This window comes from Hermetia illucens, chromosome 3 (assembly GCF_905115235.1).
Source record: "Hermetia illucens chromosome 3, iHerIll2.2.curated.20191125, whole genome shotgun sequence".
NCBI lineage: Eukaryota > Metazoa > Arthropoda > Insecta > Diptera > Stratiomyidae > Hermetia > Hermetia illucens.
In genome coordinates, this window is record NC_051851.1 from 150550355 (window position 1) to 150572270 (window position 21916).

Here is a 21916-nt window from a genome sequence, read left to right on the forward strand (position 1 = left end):
CTGTACAAACACTGGCAGCCATACAAGGATTGCTTAAAGACATACAAGTTGGCTAGCGAAATTACCAGAAAGCGAACCTGGCTCGATTATGTCAGAATATTGGAAGCATCAACGAGTCTACGAGGCTCAATAGGATCCTGGCCAATGAACATAGGAGACCAAATCTTCTGATGAGACCTTGAAGCTTCTACATAGTCCCGATAAACTTCCACACCGTCAAAAAGGACTATAAGTCAAAACCCCGCTTGGAGGTTATGCAGGCCCAGTCTTCTCCGGGACTAAACGGCGTAATGCGAGTTATGTTTCAAAAACAGCAGAAAAGAGTTGTAGAATTTCACCGGAGCTGTATATCATTCAGATGTGAACCGTAATCCTGAAGACGCATGTGCATTGTTTCCGCATAGAGTCGGGTGCGTCCTGAACATTCACTTTAGGGTCACGGGAAGGTCGCTCTTCTCCAAATATCAGTACACTTACTTCAAAGGCAAATCCATAGAAGCCGCCGCTCATGAGCACGATTGAGCGCTTGTTGCACTACAAGCAACATACATTACCTGACCTTCTGGACCAAACAGAATAAGATTGGAAAGATATCTTACGAATGGAATGGAATCGGATCTGGGGACAAATGACCATGTGATAAAGAAGACCACGTGACCAGAGCTGTGACAATAGGGACGCCTCAGGGTGGCGCCATCTCTTCGATACTCTGCTTAATGGATGGAATTCCACGGATACTTGACAGAGGCGGAGTCAAGATGATGGCGTATGGTAACGTTCTGGTGGTATTTGTGTCAGGGATGTTTCCTTCCGTTATGAACGAGATTATGGGGACGCGTTAGAAAGTTGTTCATGAAGGCTGCAAAATGGGGACTTGGCATAAATGTAACTAAAACAGAGCTGATGTCATTTACTACCGAGACAAGGATGCTCGAATTCCAACTCGGTACTTTCCAGCAAGGTGAAGTTTTTGCTTGTGTTTCTCTAATATAAAACTGAGAGTTAAGAAGGCCTTCTACACCTATAAGAAGACCTCGGTAAGGGAATGGTAGTCCGTGCAAGGAGGGTTTTTGGATGTACATAGCGGTGGTCTATCCTATCCCAACGTACTATTCAATTGAATGTAGCGGCATATATAAGTGCTGCTGAGGCTGCTCGGCGGAAGCCCTTAATGTACTCTCACACCTCCTACACCCACAGTAGAATCCTATACGAAGTACCGCGAGGACTTTGGTCACTCTCAATGGATTACGCCACACGTAATCCGAGTTTCAAGATATAATTCGCAGCCTTCAAACATTTCGTCTGCGATTGCCCAGCTTTAGCTAGTGCCAGTCTTTGAACATTGAACACTGGATTCTTTGAGGTGCACAACGAGATCTCTGGTTGTAGGATGCGGAATTACCTTCTGTTGTAAACTCTACGGGCTGGCAATGAAGATCAGAGCTGGCTGGATTCCGCTCCCTTTGACGCTCCTACAGGAATCATAGTCTAAGGAACTTGTAGCATAAAAACAGCGGACCACAACACTAAAGCCGATGTCTACGCTACGTACCTACCTTTTAGAGTTTAGAAAAAAAGCAAAAATGTTGATTCATTACCAGAGTCTGGCAAGTAGTTCATTAGGAACAGAATCCAACAATTAACTCAGGAAATACCGGCGGAAAGCAGGCATCTCCCCGAAATCACTGAATGCATGTTTCGCTCCCTTGGGTAATATAAAATACGTTGCGAGAAAGAAGGATGCTACAAAGAAAAAATAAGTGAGACTTCTTTTGTGACTATGACCTCTGGAAGCGCCATTACTTCCTACCTTGTTTGTTTTGCGCTCCAGGTAAAAGCAACTATACTCAATTATCATTTTTTCTAGGGCAAAAGCTCGAGGATATTTCCAATTTAATAATATTTCAGGTACAAACACGAGCTGATTGTCAGATAAGTTTAACACTTCAAGGTCTTTTTCAATAACACGGTGGATGATTTGAAAAAGAGATGAGCTTATGGACGCCCCCCCCCCCCCCCTTCTTATTTTTCGGCCCCTTTGTGGGTAGCTAAATTAGACGCCTTCGACGGGGGAATAGGCAATGAACAGCAGATTTGTGAGTACGGTAAACCTTCTTCCTTACAGAATTTTATGAGAAACAAAAGGTCTCATAGGATCCTTTCAATGCATATGGCAGCCGATGGATAATGCAAACATTGAGAAAAAGGAGAAATTCACGCTGAGCTTAAAACTTGCACCCGTTTTTTATGGTATCCTTTACTATCTGAAATTTTCACAAGAGCAAAAATCGCAAGTAACTGCATAGGGCTGTTTCGGTTTCGATGCTACGTTCAAAGCTCCAGTCGATTACCAATTGAGAGCCGTGTGACTTATAGGGTACGCCTAGTAGATATTCCTGGAAATCATGAATACTATCGACTGTGAACCTGCCTCTGTCGAAATCTATCCCTAATACATATATGAACATTTAGCTATTCGGCCGCAAGTACTTTAAAACACATCCTTCCAATGTCAGAACGGGGGACTGGTGGTATTGAGCGAATTCGTCCCACAACCAGGATGTTGCAGACAAGTGTCTGTAGTTTCTGGATTTGAACTGACATGAATGTAAGCAAAACTAATTTTCTTAAAAATAGCAGACGGTTCCTATACCGAGGGGTAGAATCACAGTTGGCCAGTGTCATTGGGAAGAGAGTATAACTGATCCTAATCCTTTCGGATCCCGCTTGTATCAAGGAAAATATGTTCGAAAAAGACGCACCCTTCCGAGGAGCAAAAGATTATAACCAAGTTTCTCATTGAATTACGGCAATTCTAGTTCAGACGGAAAACGGCACCTTGTTAGGAGACTCTGCCTTTGAATGCTGCAAAAAATGTCTAGAGGGAATGAAAGGGTTGCGAACCTGAACCATTATGTATAGCCGCCCAACGACTAGTGTTGCCGACGGGAATTTGTAAGGAAGTCAGTTTCGCAAGCATCATCATCATCAACGGCGCAACAACCGGTATCCGGTCTAGGCCTCCCTTAATAAGGCACTCCAGACATCGCGGGTTTGCGCCGAGGTTCACCAATTCGATATCCCTAAAAGCTGTCTGGCGTTCTGACCTATGCCATTGCTCCATCTCAGGCAGGGTCTGCCTCGTCTTCTTTTTCTACCATAGAGATTGCCCTGATAGACTTTCCGGGCTAGATCATCCTCATCCATACGGATTAAGCGATCCGCCCACCGTAAGCTATTGGGCCGGATTTTATCCGCAAACTGATGGTCATGATACCGCTCATAGATTTCATCGTTATGAAGGCAACCGAATCGTCCATCCTCATGTAGGAGACAAAAAATTTTTCGGAGGATTCTTCTCTCTGCGCGAATTCGCAATTTTTCTTGCTAAGAACCCAAGTCTCTGAGGAATGCATAAGGATTGGCAAGATCATTCTCTTGTACGATAAGAGCTTTGACCCTATGGTGAAACGTTTCGACCGAAACAGTTTTTGCAAGCTGAAATAGGCTCTGTTGGCTGCTAACAACCGTGCGCGGATTTCATTGTCGTAGCTGTTATCGGTTGTGATTTTCGACCCTAGATAGGAGAAATTATCAACATAATCAAGATAGTGGACTTGATATACGACAAAATGTCCGCGATTGATCCCAACGAGAAAGTGAGTCGCTTGCGAACCAAATTGTAGCCTATCAGGAAACTAGTGTGCGAATGACGACAATCGAATATAATAATAATAATCGTTGGCACGGGATCAGGGCCTTGAAGTGTGTTAGAGCACTTCATTCAAGACCGTTACAGTACACTTCAGTACAATGTAGGAAGCTATGTGGTCAGCATTGCGCTCGCCTGAGATTATTACCCTGATTTGACTCAGGTACTCATTCACAGCTGAGTCGACTGGTATCCGACCTCCAGTCACTACAACAAACCCCTCTGCCACCAGTGAGATTTGAACCGCGACCTTCGGCTACGACAGCCCGGCTCTCTAATGACTTGAGCCATCCGGACACCAATCGAATTGGATTGACAAAAGAGCAGTGAGAGGCCACTGAAGAAAGTAAACATATTAATAATCGAGAAAGCACAATATTTTGGAACACACCACCTTTCTATGCTACCGAGAGTTCATCTTGGTGACCAGCGTTTCGACAAAATTTTGTATATTGTAACCGCCTTGACTCTCAAAGCTATGATTGATTCAGGGAAAAACCAGTTGATCAGATCAATTTCTGCACTTTCAAGGACATTTATAGTAAGTGCGCAAAAGTATCCACTCCAAAAACACATATTGACAAGTGAGCCATAGGCCAATGCGGATTGTACTTGCAGAAGAGGGGACACAGGAAACAGTCCAGTAAGGGTTGCTTGTGATGATATCTTCCAGAAGAAGCTCGATATTAAGGTTTCTCCTGATGTCTAAGATAATATCAGATAAAGGACGACAGTAGAATAGGTAGTAGACCCTAACAGCAAGAAAATAACACGGTTGGAGGCCCCTATTTTGAGCAACGTTTCAAAAATCAAGCCTTTAACTACCCCAATAGAAAACGCTCTCTAGAATTGAAATGTTGGAATATGAAAAATTTCTGAACTCGTGCCCTGGGTTCGGACCCTGATTACGCCAAGAGTATTTTTTTGTGCTTTGTGCTTGTCCCGCTATTGTAGGCTTTAACTTGCATGAAATCAAGTGTGATAATAATGAAGGAGACGGGGGATAGCAATTAAATAGGGGAGAAACAGCACCCAGTAACTCCGCGTTAGACAATTTTTGTTGATTCGAATAGAATTTAATAAAATGCTTACGTATTACATCAAAATTTAGAATTAAATGTGAAATGGGAACCCCCACAAATGAATTCCACCCTCTTATTAGAGAATCCAAAAAAGGCATTAATATTCTTGCGAAAATTAACGTTTTATTTTCGAGAAAGTGGCTGAAAAATACCGTTCTTTACACAAAAAGAAACTTCTTCCTCAGTCGCAGGCCTAAAATTGATCGAAATGAAAGCCAATTACTCGGGGCTTTCTTGTGCAGGAAGACCGCTTCTGAAAAACTTGAATTCAATTTGCTGCTAAATCTGAGAGCGGTCATGCACTTGAAAACTTATTAAAACTTAAGGGTGGGGATTGATGAAAGGCACAGCAACCAAATGGACCCTAAACCAATTTGAATGCGTAATTTGTAAAAGAAAAATAAAATAATAACAAGAAACATGTCAAATTATCGAGTTTTCGTGTTGTGTTCAATCCAAGTTAAATATTTGGTGTAAGAACGCCACAGCCTCCAGCTCCCTGTCTCCATCCTTGCTCGTGTTGGTTGCCTTTAATCCAGCTAAATTGCTATTAAGACGTAACTGAATTTCTAAAAATAGGCAATCATTCATTATGGCATGTTATGTGTTACTCTTTCGAAATCTTTTCGCCCCCTCATTATGTAATTGAACCAGATTTGTCCATCAACCACCCGTTGCGCGTACATGAGAAAGGAACCGATGATTGCTCTTTCGATGTATTTTCTTGGTAGCTATAAGGGACGCATGTAACACTGTAGACATTTTCACTTGAGAAGGATACAGAGCAGAGAGGAGTGGATGTAAATATGAAATCAGTTTCAATTTTCCAATGCACAGTTTGGGGGATGATGGATTAATTAATAAATTAATTTCGAAACTTGAAACTCCATCTCAACCAGGCATCTTTGCAGTTCTTAGAACTCCATTTATCCAAGAACTACCTGAAGGGTTAGAGAATGAATCTACGAACTATTAGAAGATGAAAAGCGAGGATCCCTTTACAAGAGAAAAGATGAGATTCGAGTTAAAGCCGGATAATTTGACTTGAAAAGGGTTCATCTGTAGAGGACGGAAAAATTGAAGTCGCCTCCTCTTCAAAATGGATGCCTACTAAACACTTAACACGGATTGACTCCCATTCCTATGCTGAAGTAGACACTAATCCATATTTGCATATTGCTGTCGATACATTCCGGTGCTTTATAATGAATAAACAGATTAGGGGATGACCTAATGAGTTGGATATTGCCAACTACCAGGACAGGCTACACCTCACAATTGTAAAATTCACGATTGTCGGTCCGCACTACTTCATCGAAGCGTCAATCGACACGAGCCTGCATGCTACTGTGCTAGCCTGTCCGCAACTTTATTTGTCACTCCCCTCAAGCTTTAGCTGACAATAACGCACGTCCTTTGGGACTCCAAACGCTCTCTTGTATCACGTGGACTACATGGACAGCGGCTTTTGAGAAAAGAGCAGACGGCAAATGTCCTCAATTTAAAGAAAATCCTCAGCTTCCTATAAAAATCATTTATTTACATCTCATTTCTTCTGTTATTATTGTTTTGCTATTGATGGCACATGGGCAACTAGATGGACAGTTGGGACAATGAGTAATCTATGGATGATTTCAACTGACGGTAATCAGCTCGAATCGGAAAATTGCATGCAGGATCGCTTTACATGGGTGGTTGCCTTCTATATATCGAACGGAAAACAGGCACAAAGCCGGGAAGTTCAAAATTTTTAAAAAGTTTTCAACAACAACGTAGAGGCAACACCACAATACAACTAATTGATGATTCAATGGCGCATTTACAAGACACATTTCAATTTGAGGATGGCAAGTCCAGGCAGAAACTTCATATTTCGCGACTCAAGGCGAATCGAAGCATAAAAAATCACTAAAATAGGATGCAGTTCGTTGGAATAGGAAATCAGTAAAAATAGTCGCGTCAGATCATCAAAAAACTCCGTTGATTGTCATTATTCAATGACAATACCTTAACAGTACCTTATGGGCAAAAAATCACCGTAAGATTCACCGGCTCCTATTTGAAGCACCATAAAAATGGCATAAACCTTTTTATTCTGCTAATCACCCACCTTTCCGAAATGACTGATGAACCATTATGCAGCCTTAATTGCAGGAGGAGCAGTTTCAACTATAATTTGGCTATGGTAGCAACAAGGCCCTTTCGAACATGATCATCAAAGCCCTGGATGTGATAAATGATGTCAAAGTGATCTTCAACGAATCAAAGAACAAAATACGAAGACCAGTCCATCTCTAGCTTTTGCTTTCAAAATAGGTCCTTGATTTAGCGATAACTCTCCGTTTTGCCGATGACTCTTTCTCTACGCGACTTTTTTTTAATCTGCATAGACATGGAGGCGCGTCTCACTGAGGAAACAATTCGAGAGTAAAATTTACTATAATTTTTGTGAGATTTCCACCCTATTGTTAAGTTGTCTTAAAGTTCAAACTATTTATATTATTTTCACAGAAAGACTGGGATTATTAATAACTTTTCCACTTTTTCTCCACCGACTTCGAAAAACAATTTTTGACAGGCAAAATTGTCATGGCTAACACGGCCGCAATTGCGTACGTTCGCTCCGCCACATTACTCCGCCTTCAGCTTAAACCGAGGGGTTTCTACGCACCGGCGCTCACACTTTCTTCTAGTATCGTCTGCATCCTGGAAGAAAGGCTTCAGCCTGTCTAAAAAGACCATCTTGGGCTTGCCACCGACGTCCAAACTGAACGTGTGTTAGCCACGCTCAAGGACCTTATATAGATCCTCGTATAGTGGCTGCAGCACCCGTTCAGAAAAAGTTCGATTCTTTGTAGATCCCCACCCTTACAGGCATTCCCCGTGGGGGAGAGTACAGTGGTTTACGCGAAGGAGGAAACAATACCGAATAACTACTTGAGCGACATAACATGCAGCGACAAATCGGGAGCTGCCTTCATCGCACTAGATAATAAAATCCTAGAGTTTTACAAATTTATCCAGGAACGCCGGAATATCCATATAAGTATAAGGGCCATAATTCGAGGCATTAGGTTGGTTTCCGTCAAAGCCTAGGATGAAAGAGGAGTGAAGGATTCGGTTAAAAAAGTAAGCCAGGCAACACAATTAATGGCCACAAAAAACTCGGGAGAGGAGAAACCGGGGAAGAGGCAGCGCGAACAGTTAAACGAGTTAACTTGCCAGTAATCCCCGAAAAGAAAAGGGATGGATCAAATAAGGAGGATTGCTCAAACTGCTGATGAATCGCATGTACCTACAATTCTGGGGGGAGGATGCGAATCTCCTAAAAAGGAGGCCTGGAGAAATAGGATACCGTCGAAGGCTACCATCATCTTCAAGCGTGGCAAAGGGTCATACGGTGACATTCTCAAGAGAGTGAAAGCAGACCCCGAACTTACCACTTTGGTAAATAATATTAACCGTATTAGATGGACTCAGAAAGAAGACCTTACGCTGGAGCTCAAGAAGTCCAAAGATATACCGGCGGATAAATTTTGGAGCCAAATTGGAAAGTAAAAAAGCCGAAATCAGGGCTAGCAATCCGGAGATTTCTATAGTCTGCAAGGGTATAGATGAAATCACTATGAAGGAGGAGGTTCTTAAGGCTTCGGAAAAAGAGTTCAACTTCATTGGACTTCAAGAGTCAGCGGTAAAGACGTTACAAAAAGCCTACGGTGGGATACAAACCGCCATCATCAGTCTAAGAGTGGAAGCAGCACGGAAACTGTTTGCAGCAGTAGTAGGGAGCAGGGAGAACAAAAATAGGCTGGGTTGTGTGTCGTCTTAGAGAGCAGGTATCGCTGAAGCAGTGCTTTAGATGCCTTGGCTTCGGTCATATCGCGAAGGCATGTTTTAGTGCCGATGACAGATCGAAGCTATGCCGGATGTGCCAAACGGACGGCCACATCAGCAAGGACTGTGGATCGATCCCAAATTACCTACTGTGCAAAGGGAAGGAGAGGGTGGATCATCGGCACATTGCAGGCAGCAGCAGATGCCCGGAATACAGGAGAGTCCTTAACACAAGTCGCAAATGAGGTTGATACAAATAAACCTCAGCCACTACGAGACGGCGCATGATCTACTCTCGCAACTCATTCGTGAGGAAAACGTCAATCTCGCCATAATTAGTGAGCTGTATCGAAACCATGATGGTAGCATTTGGGGCAAAGATCAAACGGACTAAGCAGCGCTTTGGCTCGTGGAGAATAAGCCTTCGAGGAAATAATGGAGCACCCGGAGGAGGGCTTCGCCAGAGCGAAGGTGAAAGTCGTCCCCATCTACAGCTGCTATGGCGAATATGAGCATATGCTTGCCGCTCTTGTTTTGGGTGCAAGAGGAGGTTGGCCGACCATAATTGTGGGCGATTTTAATGCGTACGTTCTTGAGTGGGGCAGCAAGACAATTAATGTGAGTTTGGCGCGGCGTGTTCGTCTCGAAGCATTCGCGGAGCTAGACGTGGTACTGGCGAATGTTGGGGCCTTTCCACTTTCCGTGGAAGGGGCCTGGGGTTTCTAGTGGACCTGACATACGTGAGTACGGTTTTAGCCAATAGTCGCTTAGTATGTCAGTGAAGACTGACTGGCTGACAGCGATCCCCAGGCAATCTGCATGGAAATCAAGGGCGGATCAAGATTGAAAGAGTTCTTGAAAAATGCCGGGTCGTATGTTCGGCTGGACAGTGAAAGCTTTTGACGGGGACACGTTTTCCGTGACGCTCAAACCTAGAGAAAAAATCACTCAAACCACCCGATGGATGTCGGAAGCTACTATTCCCAGAAGGCGATTGCTCCTTAGTAGGCAACCCAACTACTGGTAGAACAACGACAACGCAAGTTAGCGAGCTGCATATTTCCGGGCAAAGAGGCTCAGAGGAAAGCCCGATGGCGACGATCCAGAGGTCAGCTAAATGAGGGCATAATACCAATATGTGGTAGGATCGGTGACAGCAAGGCCCCAGGTATAGATGATATCTCCAACCGAGCTTTGAAACTACTAGGAATGGCTTTTTGGCCAACACCTTCGAGGCGTGCCTGAAAGAAGGAATATTCCCTGTCCAGTTTGTTGCTTGGTCGTAACCAAGCCGGCTGATCTGTGGCAACGCAGATGGGACGAGTGGGTCGGTGCACGCACAGCCTCATTCCCGTCGCTTGAGCGGAAACATGGGGAGCCCAACTATGACATTACCCAGGTCCTCATGGGACACGGTGGTTGCTACAGACAGTATCTGCACCGCTTTAGGTTGGATGATTCTCCGAATTATCCTAGATGCGGTAACATATCGAAGGATCCAGAGCATGTGATATTTCACTGCCCAAGATTCGCAATCGAAAGGAGGAGCCTAAACCAAGTGTTGAGCAGGAACGTCGGAGACCTTCCGGAGAAGCTGAGGTCCGAAAGAGAGAACTGGCTTACGGTTTGCGCCGCAATCGTGCGAATCCTGGAGGAGTTGCTGAAGGAGCGAAGAAGGAGAAAAGCCGAAAGGAGGAGAAGGACGAGTGCCTAAGGGCAAACCTACCCCGCGAAGTAATACCTAAATGGTGGTCCCACCGGGCTGGGGCTGGAGACACCGGAGATGGATTTTAGTGGTTGCGAATCCCACACGCGCTCACTGTAGCTCCGGGGTTTTTGCCGCGGAGCTGGGACGAACGTATGTAAGATTTCCCACCTCTGTGAGGGAGCAAAAAAAGGTATACTAACCAGTAAGAGGGCACAATAGTTCCACTAGGGCGCAGTGTGACGTCTCTTAACAATATTATTATTATCAAAACCGTGTCTCTGTTGGTGTTCATCAAAGAAGTGCCCTCTCACCAGTCCGCTTTGTTCTTGTTATGAACAACGTCACACAGAATATCCAACGTCTAGCGCCCTATATACTGCTTTATGCAGATGATGTTTTCCTAGCATCTAATAGCAAAAATGATCTCGAGCAACTTGTCCAAAAATGGAATGATCGCCTCATGGTACACGGTCTTAGATTGAATTTAAACAAAACTGAATTTTTGATGACCGATTCCCATGAAACAGGCACAATTACTGTCAGCGGAAGTGATCAGCCCAGAACCGAGCGATTTAAATACCTCGGGTCAACGCTATCAGCCAATGCAGAACTGCGTTATGAAATTGCTTCACGTATTAACGCAACCTGGATGAAGTAGCGTTCCACAACTGGTGTTCTTTGTGATCGACGTATCAACGAACGTCTCAAATCTGAAATTTATCGCAATGTCGTCCGTCCTGTCGCTCTCTATGGTTTTGAGTGTTGGCCGACTATAAAAGACAATGAACGGCGTCTTGCGGTAATGCATACGAAGATGCTACGTTTGACTAGTGACGTGACACGTTTTGATCACATCCGAAATGAGGATATCTGCGATCGTTATGGGGTAGAAGCGTCTTCGATGGTATGGTCACGCAATTCGTGCTAACGAGAAATCACTTTCAAAGATTGGTCTGAACATCGAAGTCGATGGTAAACGACCAAAACGCAGGCCTAAACAACGGTGGCTTGATACGCTGGATGGGGATTTAAAAGCGTCGAGATTGCACCCAGCTCAGGCATTCGATAGAGTCAAATGGCGAAACCGATCACGACAAGCCAACCCCACTTGTGAACGGGACAAAGGCTGAAAAAAAAGAAAGTACTGATCCACATGATCTTAACGCACTTCACTTGAGGACGTATTCCAACCGGAGAGCACCTTTTTGAATTACCAGACGGGCATTTGGAGAACAACATTACTAAAAAAAGGCAACTGATTCAGAGACTCGAGCAACACTTCTGGTAGCGATGGAGACTTAAATATTTAACTTAGTTGCAACAGCGAGCGAAATGGTGCAATGGAAACCAAAATATAAAGGTAGACGACTTAGTCCTGATCAAATTCTAAAACCAGGATCTAGTCAATGGCCTTTGGGAAGAATCTTAGCAGTACATCCCGAATGCGATGATCTATCAAGGGTCGTAACAGTAAAAACAAAGAACAACATCATCCAGCGGCCAATCGCATAGATCAGTCTGTTACCAAGTAATGAAGACTGTGGAGTCGAGCAACCATCAGGAGACGGTGTCATCAACTCGAATACATATAAAAGGAAACAAGAGACCAGGCCTTCGAAGCGAACATGTAAAAAGTCTAAATTAGCGATTGCCTTGTGTACTTTTCTGGTCTGTTTGACGGGTGTCAGAGACAACTAAACCCTTAAACATCCTGAACCACGTATATATGTTGAACACATGGGACAAGTATGGTTGGTTAAGGGACGATGTTGATTGAACGTTAATATATCAAGCGAAGAGATTATCGCAGACATACATACTACTCAACAAATCTATACCAACATATTGCACATTGGTAAGGAAGGACTTGGACGGTGTCTAGACATACGTTATACGGAGCTCGTCAGTCAGTTAGAACAAAAAGTCAATAATAATAAATAACGAAGTTTATACAGACATTGACAAATCATGGAACACCACGGCAACCTATTGTTAACCACTATCAAATGGATAGAGAGAGACACGACGAGCTTTAACAGCCAAATTGGATGTTCTTACTGGAAAAGTTGACCAAGTTTCCAAAGCAATGGCGGAAATGGCCCCTTGGAATACGGCGCAAAACCGGTTGGTTAGAGCACATTCAGAAACACAACGAAGTGTTTCACAAAATCCAATCAGGAGCAGGAATCATTATCCGCAGCAACCCTAGCGAATACCCTGTCACGAATACAAGAAAAGCTAGGGAGCACGCTAATCGTGGTACCGAAGGAAGTAGACAAATCTGGTATCGCCATCCTAGAAAACGGAGTTTTATCTAATGCATTTCACTGGCGTAACCACACCGCTTAGGAAATAGAAATTACCCAGCTCCTGACATCACAAGGAATTACCTTGGAGTACGATATGATGACCAGATCCTTAACTCCCGAACAGCTTAGCCAGTGGGAGAGGATTGAATGCATTGAACTTCATTGCTCAACTAATATCTTAATGAGTATCGGTGATCATCCGAACTGTATTTTGGATTAAATCTACGATCGGTTCAACAAACCACCACGTCCACAGCACATAATGCACGTGAGGAATATCCTGAGGAAACAATTATCCCGAGCTAACACGGGGCTGTTTCATAAACAGGACGACGGCTTCATTCAAAGCATCCAGCATCAGGAGGCCGAGCTGATGTAGCGACTACCTCCCTTTGAGCGAAAAAAAAGCTAGTGCTAATCAAGTAATCTTAAGATACCTTTGATTTGAAAGGTAACGGTGAGTCTGCCCTAATGCTTCACTTTCATTCATTGGCACTTTTCTCAGACTTGATTTTAGCGTATTAAATTCAAACAAATAACATATTTCCCAGGAAGGAAGTTTTAAGATAGTGCCTACTTCCTAAACTAGTCCTTGATAAGCGAACGAAGTTTTAGATAATGCTAATATTAACAACTATTTCTTCCTTGTAACGTATGGCACAGACCCCTCTTATTTCCTGCTAAAATCAGCCTCAAGGTCGAACTCGGTAGCTTCTTCGAATAAAAACAATACGAACGAGGAAATAGTGGGAATGGAGAGTGTGTTGGCTGCGTTTATACCCAGCAAGAAAATACCCTCGCTCGCCCAGCGAAGGACGCAGCAAGGACTGAAATACCCGACGAAACATGGGGATGTGCAAATAGAAACGAGGACTCGCAAAGTGATGCGACACCTGCAACGGAGACGGCAACCCAGACAGTACCACGCAGTGCTATAGTTGCAGAAAGGTAGGGTAGGGTAGGTATCAGTGGTCGCTCCGAGGAGCCCAATTAGCGCTTTGGTGCGCCGTTTTGATGCCACAAACTCCTAAGACCGTGACTGTTGTTATAGGAACAGGGAAGCGGAGTCCAGCTGGCTCGGATCTTCAGAGCCAGCCCATAGCATTCACGAAGGAAAGCAGCTCTCCGACCCTGTAACTAGAAATCTCACTAAGGTCCCCAAAGAATGGTTTACCCAGTGTCCGCAGCCTGACTCGAGCCAGAGCCGGGCAATCGCAGAGAAAGTGCATGAGGGTTTCCCTTCCTTCTCCGCAGCTTCGGCAATGCGAGTTGTAGGGTAAGCCGAGCCTAGCGACATGGTCCCCTATGGGCCAGTGCCCCGTGCAGACCGCCGTAATCTTGAATGCATTTGCGCGCGTCTGGCACAGGAGCTCTCGTGATCGGGCTATGTTATAAGCGGGTCAAATTCTCCTTGATTTGGCACAGCTTGTAAGCCTTCGCCATCTCAGGCCCGCGGCTGCTAGGTAGTGCGAGTAGACTCGGCCCCCGACAGCCGCCAGCGGAACACCGACTGTGTTCCCCGAGGGACTGCCAAGAGAAGAGCAGAGCCTTGCCTAGCCAATCCGTCAGCCCGCTCATTCCCTTCTATGTTCCTATGCCCGGGAACCCAGAGGAGAGTGATCTTGAGCGTGCCGCCCAGATGGTTGAGCGTGTCTCTGCACTGCCCCACCAACCGGGATGATGTCGTCGTTGAGTACAAGGCCTTGATGGCCGCTTGGCTGTCGGTCAGAATGGCTATGTTACGCTTGGGACTCGAATCACGCTCCAGCCATCGACAGACTTCCAATATCGCCAGTACTTCCGCCTGGAATACACTGGCGAAACCTGGGAGACCATACGACTTGGATACACCGTGTGTATTCGAGAAAACCCCCGCGCCGACTCCATAGGCCATCTTTGATCCGTCCGTAAAGAATACCGTGTCATAGTCTTGCAACACGCCGCCGGTCTTCCACTTTGCCCTGGTTGGAAACTGCTGAAACTAACCAGATGGTTTCGAATCTAAGCTGAGTAGGAGCACTGTCGACTACTCTGGCGAAAGCTGAAAAGGAAAGGCGCATACTGCATTCTCGGGGCGGTGTTCAGTCTTCAGAGCAAAACTGGAAAGAGTTAGGACGCAATCAACATAATTCGCATCCTATAAATCAATATGCACCGGAGTACAACCGCGAGTTCCTGGCGCAGTTCGCTGCGGAAACCAAACCTGATTTAGTGCTCGTCAATGAGCAGTACCTCAACAAGGACCCAGGTTCATGGCACCTAGACATATCAGGTGCCGCTGCCATCTGGGTTCGGGGCAGCACCCTCCTTAGGCACTTGCCCAAAGCCGAGAGGACGGCCTTGTCTGGATTCGGTGATCGAATGAGACTATGCCGAACTTTCGGCGTAGGCTTGATGCTCTGGAGGATGGGAGCACAGAGAGGCGGACTCTAGTCGGGAATGACTTGAATGCCAGGACACTTGAATGGGGCCTGCCCCACCCAAACTCCAGAGGGAAACGAACGCTCGGAATGGCGGCGAGAACAGGACTGGTAGTTTTAAACAACGGATCCACCCCAACGTTGCCGTACCCAGACTGCGAAGGAAGCATTCCAAACGTAACCGTCGCGTCGGGATCACTGGTGTTGCTGGTGGACAAGCGGCAAGTTCTGGAAGACTTCTCGGCAAACGACAATCAATACATTGCCTTCAAAGTGGTTGGCCGCCACCCCTGCGCTCTCTGAGCCTGGAACGTCGCGAAGGTGAACACTGGGAGGTTTGTCAATACTCTCGGAATAGATGGGACCGGGCTGGAGGGTACTCCTTGGGGTGGTGACGCTGCAGCTGACACTATCGTAAATTCAGTTATGAACCTGATAACGATGATCTGCGAAACTTCCACGCGCAGGAAGGCATCGAGACGTGGCAAAACTTTTACATATTAATGGATGGAGGTGAATGGGGCCCCGTGGGAACTCGGTTACAAACTGGTAACCAGAAAAATCGGGGATCTGCAAAAACCCTGTTCAATTAAGGCCGAGCAGATGGACCGCATTATACCGACACTATTCCCAAAGATTGTGGTGGCTTTTTAATTGAAAAATTGAGTTTGTAAGTGGTTGAAAATACTTCTATGAAGGACGGAAAGTTCGTACGTAGGTTTGTACCGAACTTTTTCCAATGCTAGGGGGATAGGTTCCTTCGTAATTACTTTATTTACTAAAATTTATTGAAAACAGAAGCAAACATCTCGCAAGCCTAGTAAAATTCGGTAAATTTCCAAATCGAGACGTAGACAATAAGAATATGCAAGCGATTCCTCAATTCGACCCAAAAACCAGCAAAACTAAACACCACAAGCTGCAACCATCGAAATCCAATTGGAAATATTTGAAAACTACAAACATTGCTCGTGGAGCGACGGGGGGACGGTGTCTGCACAGAAAAACGTCAGACGTCATCGATTTGTCAGTTGTCCGCTTGCGTGTGTTTGTTCGCTGCTGCTACAACACAACTGAAGGTTAATCTGCTCGCAAGTGGGCAAAATTCGGGGGAGAATTTCTTAATTTATCCATCCAAGCCTCACCTTTAAAACCGATTGACATACTCCACCGACGAAAAAGTTTATCTTGAGTCCTTCGGCAGTGCGCGTGGATACGTCCTCCAAAGGAAGGTCCCCGCGGGCGCCTATCGCCGCGAGAAGAGCCAAATTCGTGTCACTTCACTTCCACTTTGACGTCCACCGTCAAATTATTCTCACTCACGATTCTTCCCTGCTTGACCACATTCACTTCAAACGCACTTGTCACCCGTCGGGAGCATTCGCTGTCGCACTGCAAACGATAGGATCACTGATTTCCTTTGATTTTCCGCGGCACGGACCGCGGACCTGGGAAAATTCTTCAAGAAAACGAAAACTGACGTTTCGAACAGAACCCAATACTCCGCTGTTGGCGGCTTGTCGTCATTCACTCACACATTTCACGTTCATATGTCAACATGGCGACGAGTCGATTTCACGGCGCAGCACCAACTTGACAGCGCACGAAGTCGCCGAGGAGAATTCCTTCACACGCTGCGTTCCCGACAATGTTGTGTTTTGGTTGTTTGTTTTCGCGGTGGAAGGCAGCTGAAAGTCACACGGTGGAAAACCACCCGTCAAGGTCCTGTCTCCGGGCGAAAGGAAAACCCGTGCGCGCGCGTTCTCTGTTCAGTCACACAACTCCGCGCACTCTCGCTCCATGGACGGCACTCAGTCCCGTGCTCGCGCCCGACGCCCAGCACGACAATTTGTTGTGTTTTCGTGTGCAGGTGATTTTGACATTCACGCGAAAACGGCGTTCGTGGGCACGGACGTGTTTTTCGCCTGCCAATGTCTGACATTCATCGGGAAAGCGTGCGGACGGGAAAATCACTCGGCGGGGAGGCGAGACGGCCGTTTTCCACTCCACTGCTCGCCACTTCTCCTGGCTCAGTCTCGCTCTCGCGCTCCTCGCTCGCTCCAACGACCGTTCAACGGCAACGTCGGCACGCACACTTGCACCGCGATGGAACCCGTCGCACAAACTCTCCTAACATTACCATAATCACAAAATGTCGAAAACTTCCATTCCAGTGCACGGCCAGCGAACGCGCAGCTTTTTCTTCTTTCCCGAATTATTTATGGAAGGATTTACCGTTGCACGCGCGATCCAGTGCAGGCGGACTGTGCACCGCGAAAATTCCTATGCGGACACCAAGCCAGTCGGCGCTCCTGCGGAAAAATCAAAACATCTTCGTCCCCGGGCCTAGGAAACGCTCCGGCGCCTTGCCCGCGACATTCACTCGACACTTGACAGTGAATTTTCCTCGCCCCAAGCGGACGGGCCAAGAAGAACACAAAAAAAAGTCTCGCTCGTGCCGACAGCGGACAACAAAACTCCTGCCGCGGTCACGAAACTTGTCGCCGCTCGCAAAACTACACCAACAACGTAACAAGAAAACAATTTGCAGGCGCGACTGCCAATCCGTGAACTGACATTTTCCCTTTTGCTTCCAATTCGATCCTTGAGACGAGCAGTCGCGGCGCGGCGAATTGGGATGAAAAGTTATCTGGGATATTGCACAGAAACCGAGTGCGACGAAATGATAAAACACATCTCACGCGTCAAAAATTCATTTGATGAGCCGCACGGGCAATGGCAATGGGTGAAATCAAGAAGATTAAGTTTAGATTAGGAGTTGGCGCGGGGGTATTGCACGGGGCGAACGCAGCGAATGTAGCGAGAGCTTTCCAAGATGGCCACCGGTTTGTGTATTTTGGTTTCGGCCAGTCTGAGCTATTGAATTTGGCTGATTGGAAAGCGGATGGATTGCGGCGATGAAGTTGTGGAAAAGTTTCACTGACGAGTGGAAGTTGTGGATTTGGAAAGGTTGCCATGTTGCAGGGTTTGTATGGTCTTTTGGAAGATTTTTTTTTTTGGAAATAGGAACAAGGGCTAGGAGCTGGCTAGAAATGTAATTAATGTTGACAAACTAATCGTTTGTGGCTTATGAGTTTAACTTTGACTCAACTAAGTTACTAGTTTGGAGTGAGTCCCAACTACAAGCACTCAAATCTTTTATTAGTTCAATAATTCTAACTGCGCTTATAAGATTTTGTGTAAAATAAAACCTTATTAAAATCGGTTTACTGTCTGTCTTTTTTTTGACTGGACGAAATCGATCATGGATACACATCTGAAATTTAGGACACGCCTGCTGAACTCTTACCGACTAAAGCATCCCATATTTTCTCCACACTCTTCCCACGGGACCACCGTTCTGGTATTGCTTCGCGGGGTTGTTCAGTTCTTAGCTGTTCACTCTAAACGATTTGCTACCGCTTTGCGTGGCATTAATTGCAGTAGCATCCCTTCTTGCCTCTGCTGCGTTTCTACTGCTTTTAACTGCTGATTGATCCATTTCACCATTGCGACTACCGAGCCCCATGCTGTATTTGAAAGCAGATTTTTCACCGTTAAGTGGGTATTTACCTTTGTTTCAAACTTCAAGCGAAGAAAATGCGTTCTACATTTTCGGCTGGACCTTCACAAGTAGGACAATCGGACGATTCATCTAGACCGAACCTATAGAGGTAATTCCTGTATCCGCTGTGTCGGGTTAAGAACTGAATCAGATCGTAACACGTCTCTCCGTGGTTCCGCGTAGTCCACATACCTATGTCTGGGATAAGGATGTTATTTGGTAGGTGCAGCAAGTTTGAAGAGCGGTTAACCGATATGTAGCTTGATGATGTTTGCGATTTTCTCCGATTTTTGTCGCCGACGCCCACACGAGTGCCGCGTATTGAAGGACAGAGGTGACGACTCGAAATAAAAGTAATCGTCAACTATATTTCTAGCCGCCTACATTTGGAAGCATCCTTGTCAGTGCTTTCGGAAGTAATCAAAGATTCTATTTAATATATATTTTGGCATTTGTGCCGCGTTGAACGCTTCGATGATATGGTTCCATCTGGCAGAATTAAACGCGTTCTTGTTGTCAAAAGTACCAGTGCGCAGTATTTCCCTTCGTCATAGACTTTTCTGGCTAGCTCAAAAGCCAGCTTGGTAGCATCAGCCGCTGACCGAGCCTTCCAGAAGACAAACTGCCTATTTGATAAATAACCGCTACTACCAATTATTGAATATAGCCGGTTATAGATTACTCTTTCGAAGACCATGTCTATTGTATTCAAAAGACGGATAGGTCTATAGCATGTTGGTTCACCTATCGGCTTACCTGCCTTTGGGATCAAAACAAACTTTTGTATTCTCCACTCTTGATCCGTGATGCTGAGGTAAATGCAACGGGTACGATCCTCTTTAAGTCCACCAAACTACTGGCTTATGCTGGCGATATCGACATCATGGGAAGAATGACCCGAGACGTACAAACTGCGCTCATCCAGATCGAGCAGGCGGCGCGAGATCTTGGGCTGCACATCAATGAAGGCAAGACAAAGTATATGGTGGCAACATCAGCACGAAAAACCAACCAACCAACAATATCAAACCGCACTGGTCAAACAGGAAGAATAAGGATAGGAGACTACAACTTGGAAACCATTGATAATTTCTCCTATCTAGGGTCGAAAATCGCAGCCGATAACAACTACGATGATGAAATCCGTGCACAGTTGTTGTCAGCCAACAGAGCCTATTTCAGCTTACAAAAACTGTTCCGATCGAAACGTCTCACCACAGGGTCAAAGCTCTTACTGTACAAGACAATGATCTTGCCAGTCCTCGTGTATTCCTCGGAGACTTGGGTTCCTAGCAAGAAAAATTGCGATCTCTTGGCCGTGTTCGAGAGAAGAATCCTCCGAAGAATGTTTGGCTCCCTACTTGAGGAAGGACGATTCCGTAGCCAACATAACAACGAAATCTATGCGCGATACCATGATCCCACCCGGAAAGTCTATAAGGGCAATATCTATGGTAGAAAAAGAAGACGAGGCAGACCCTGCCTAAGATGGTGTGTGGCGTAGGTCAGGACGCCAGACACCATTTAGGGATATCGAATTGGTGGACCTCGGGATATCTGGAGTTCCTTATTAAGGCAAGTCTAGACCGGATACCAGTTGTTGCGCCGTTGATGATGATCGCACTATTCACTTCTTCACTGCATATCCACCACAGACGACTCGACCTGATGCCGAGGAGGACACCTTCTCGATGCAAGAAGTTCTGCGCCTACTGATGACTGCATCATCATTGCAGGCGACCTTAATGGTTACGTGCGTGAAAAGGCAGATAGCAACAGGTGTCATGGTGGAGCACGCAATGAGGGTGACGATCGTATTGTCTTTGCCACTTATGACCTTTTCCTTGTGAATGCATCATTCATCAAACGAGTGTCTTAATTTCTTTTCCTTCAACCTTCGTCCCGTTCACAAGCGGGATCCACCCGTCGTGGTCGGTTTCGCCATTTGGTTCTATTAAAAGCCGTATCTGGATGCAATCGCAAGGCTTTCAAATCCCCATCCAGCGTATCAACCCACCGTTGTTTCGGCAGGCCTTTTGGTCGCCTACCATTGATTTCGATATTCAGACCAATCTTGGTAAGTGAATTCTCGTTGGCGCGAATTACGTGAACATAGTATCGAAGATGTCTCTCTCGCAGTTTTTTCACGATTGGTGCAACCCCATATCGATCGCGAATATCCTCATTTCGGATGTGATCAAAACGTGTGACGCCACTAGTCCAACGTAACATCTTCATCCTCATTACCGAAAGACGCCGTTCATTATCTTTTATAGTCGGCCAACACTCAGAACCATAAAGGAGGACAATGCGGTAAATTTTAGATTTGAGACATTCGTTGATACGTCGATCACAATGAATACCAGTTGTGGAAGGCAGTTCTTCATTGGCTGATAGCAACGGATAGGTCGCATATTAAGGAGAATAGACAGACCCTGTCACGATGATCGACGAAAGAGCGGGGGAAGCCCCGCGGGGAGCATAAGCGCATTTCGGCGAAACCCGAATGATGACGTGTACGTGTGGTTGCAACATTATGCCCACCAAGGGGTAAATGGCAACTAAAGCTCTAAGGAGGACATAGACATGGATAAGCCTCCTGTCCACTGAAGTATAGAACGTAGAGGTGCATCCACAAACCCTAAGGAAAAGTGGCAAACGCAAACGTGTGGATAGGATGCTTGGTTTGATTTCTGTAGGTTTGCTAGCGCTTGTAGGCGATCTGGCGCTTTCACACGCTTACCAGGCCTCAACAAATCGTCATAATGCAAACCCGTGGACAGAGTTTTTAGCTTGGTATGTATAGGTTCGCTAGCTCTTGCCGCCGATCCAATAAAGTCCCGGCTTATTGGCAGACATCAAGGGGAATTTGGCGCAGCGCTTGCGACGCATTCACATCTTTATGAGTGCTCTTTCTCGTTTGTGCCAAAAAAGAAATAAAAGAATAATAAGTTGAGAAACCGGAAGTTGGATGCTTCAGATACGAAAGGGTTTTGTGTATTTCTTATATAAAGAGATTTCAGTGTGCATTTGTCTCATCAGTACCGAATTTGCAAAGCAACGACACTTTTGACGTGTTATAACTTTGTTAGTAATAGTGCGATTTCCACCAAACTGGGTAGGATCACACTCTATAGCAGGCTATAGCATCACTTCATAACTTAGTGGTGCTAAGATGAATTTAGGGGGGGTTTTGCAGCTAACTACTAAAAATTATAGTAATATACTATCTTAACTTTATTTGAACAGCTATTAGTATGGAGGGTATTTCGGAGCCTAGGCA

The 21916-nt window shown here is 45.6% G+C and overlaps 1 protein-coding gene across 1 annotated transcript in view; it reads right to left on the reverse strand.

Moving 5' to 3' along the window:
- The window catches only part of LOC119650576 (nuclear receptor coactivator 3), a 291430-nt gene extending 273563 nt beyond the window's left edge, over positions 1–17867 (reverse strand). Inside the window, exon 1 of the mRNA XM_038053396.1 lies at positions 16214–17867. The gene's annotated coding sequence lies outside the window, so the exon portion shown is untranslated. The remainder of the gene's footprint in view (positions 1–16213) is intronic.
- Between the last annotated feature and the right edge of the window lie 4049 nt (positions 17868–21916).